Below are 3,011 nucleotides of genomic sequence, written 5' to 3' on the forward strand. Positions count from 1 at the left end.
CATTTTCCATTGAACTTTTTTACCATAACAACATTGGCAAGCCACTTTGGATAGTAGACTTCTCTAATGAATCCTGCAGTTAAAAGCTTCTCCACCTTTTCCATGATTGCTTTATTCCACTCTAGAGTGAATACTCACCTCTTCTGTTGAACGGACTTCTTTGTTGGGTCGACATTAAGAGTGTGCTCTATCACTCATCTATCAATCCCTGGCATGTCCTCATGGCTCCATGCAAAGACATCCAAGTTCTTTTTCAAAAACTTCACTAATTCGTCCTTCAAAGTTTGTTGAAGCTATTTTCCTACCTTCGTGGTTTTGGATGGGTCTCCTTCTACTAGCACAACATTTTCCGCCTCCTCTATGGGTTTGGGCGGTTCTTCTTCTACCATCCAAATGTGATTTTCCCTAGATGCCAAGACCGCTTAGTAACATTCCCGAGCCAAAAGTTGGTCCCCTATGATTTCTCCAATTCTGTGGGGGGTCGGGAATTTCACTTTCAAGCAATATGTGGAAGTTACTGCCTTAAGGCGATTAAGGGTTGCTCGTTTAAGAATCACATTGTAAGACGAAGGGCAGTCAATGATCAGGAAGTGTACCATCCTCATCACTTAAGCGAGGTAGGTCCCTGCTGTAATCTATAATGAAATGATGCCTTTTGGATAAACATGGTCTCCGCTAAAGCTAACTAACGAAGATCCAAAAGGCTTGAGGCATTTTGGATCCAACTTCATCTGCTGGAAAGCCGTCATGTACATTACATCTGCCGAACTTCCATTATCCACCAGCACTTTTCGAGTGTTGAACCCTTCAATGGTTAGCATAATGACAAGGGGGTCATCATGGGGCTGCCTAGTCCCTTTCACATCTTGCTCAAAGAAGACAATGCCGTCATTCCCAGTGTGACGATGTTTTGCCATTAGGTGCTTAATATGAACGCTGTTCACCTGCCTCTGAACTGCCTTCCTCAAGGACTTGTATGATCCTTCAACGACTGGTCCCCTAGTGATCATCCTTATTTCTCCCACGATTGGTTTTAGATTGTCCCAATCTTCCTCTCTTTGGTCGTCAGTAGGCTTCTCCTCCTTTGTTCGCTAGCGAACTTGATAGTCTTTCTTAACAAACTTTTGGAGTTTCCCCCTTTGGATCAACTCTTCTATCTGCACTTTCAAACCCTAGCATTCATCTGTATAATGACCATGGTCTTTATGGAAGCGGCAGTACTTCTTCGTATCTCTCCGGTTTGAGGACATGCTCAATGGTTTAGGCCATTTCAAGGTAGGGTCGTCTTTTATCTGCATGAGAATCTTGTCCATAAGCAATATCAAAAGGGTGAAATTTAGCTTCTTCTTTGATGATGCCTCCAAACCACTTTTGCTAGCCTTAGCTTCTATAAGATTATCTTTGCGCTCCTTCTTCTTGCTTTAGGACTCTGCACCTTCATCTTTCTTTTGCTTGCCCATCAATCCCTTTGCAATCAACGCGTCTTCCCCATTCATGTATTTTTGTGCTTTTAAATAGCAAATCCATCATTGAGGTCGAAGGAGTTTTCCCTAGGGAGAAAATGAGGTCATGGTTGATCAGCCTAGCCTGGAAGGTCGTCATTATCACCTGCTCGTCAGCCTCATCAATTTCTAAGACTGCTTTGTTGAATCGCTTCACATATTCCCTCAAGGTCTCTCCTTCCTGCTGTTTCACAGTTAGTAGATAGGAAGTGGGCCTCCTATAGCATTGACCTCCAATGAAGTGACGGACAAAGGAGTCACTCAGCTGGTCAAAGTTTGCAATGAAAGCTGCGAGCAACTTACTGAACCATACCCATGTCGCTTCCTTAAGGGTTGCTAGGAATGTCCTGCAAATGACTTCTTCTGGGGTCTGCTGGAGGCTCAGAATTGTCTTGAATGCCCTTATGTGGTCCAGAGGATCCTTAGTGCCATCATAGACCTCCAGCTGAGGGATAAAAAATTTGGGAGGCAAAGGGCACTCCAGAACACTAGTTGTGAAGGGTGAGTCGGTCCTCTTGATCATTTGGCGTTCTTAACCTCGTCTAACTCCTTTCTCATGTTTTTCATCATTTGGTCACTACCGCGAGTTGACTGTGCAATATGTTTTGAAGTATCCCTTCTACCATTCTCTAGACTCTGGCCTTATCATCGTTATCGTTGCGATTGCATCGAGACTGTGACATAGTTGGAGTCCCAACGCACGCCTTTTGCTTCAATTCTTCATTATGTTTCATCAATTCTTGCACATTAGCAGTGAGTGCTTGAATCTGTTGGGCCATTACCACCGGATTTGGCGATGTGGTCGAAGCTAAGTCCATTGGCCCTAAAGAACTTAGTTGATAGAGAATTCAACGACTTGTTGTCGAAGTTTCCCACAGACGGCGCTAAACTGATGAAGCAGGAATCCACCTCGTCAGTATGTCCTGAGGAACTATGATGGACGACCTGAAAATCCTATATCACAGAAAGCACTCAACTGATAAGAGCACCGATTTGGGGCCTGCCAAGGACCCTCCGATGTTTAGGTTAGCTTATTCTCTTTAGGAAATCTGTAATTTATGTAGCAATTGTGTGTTCATGTCTTTTTACCTATCTTTCTTGGCTTTATATAGCCTCAAACTGAGTTAATACTCAGTATACCGTTATGTTGCAGTTGGAGTAATTGATGCTTATTGATTGCAAATTAACTCCAACATTTTCTGTTCGTAACTAGTCCTTAATTCCGCATTATTGGACGATGATAACGGTTTTGTACTATACATTGCTTGATCATTGATTGCAGCTTGGAATTAATGCACTTACGCTCGTCCATACTCTTACTCGTCATTGTAGTGGACGGTTTGCAAGTAACAGACGACCATTTGTATGCTACTCGTCACAAAGAGTACAAAATCTTGGGCTCTGTTCTTTGGGAAAACATACCATATCATCTCCCAAAGCAGGGCTTAAAACTCCCTTCACCAAAATCTTGGACATCCTCACCAACAATCCCAATATCAGCTACTTCTT

Source organism: Quercus lobata, chromosome 1 (assembly GCF_001633185.2).
Source record: "Quercus lobata isolate SW786 chromosome 1, ValleyOak3.0 Primary Assembly, whole genome shotgun sequence".
Lineage (NCBI taxonomy): Eukaryota > Viridiplantae > Streptophyta > Magnoliopsida > Fagales > Fagaceae > Quercus > Quercus lobata.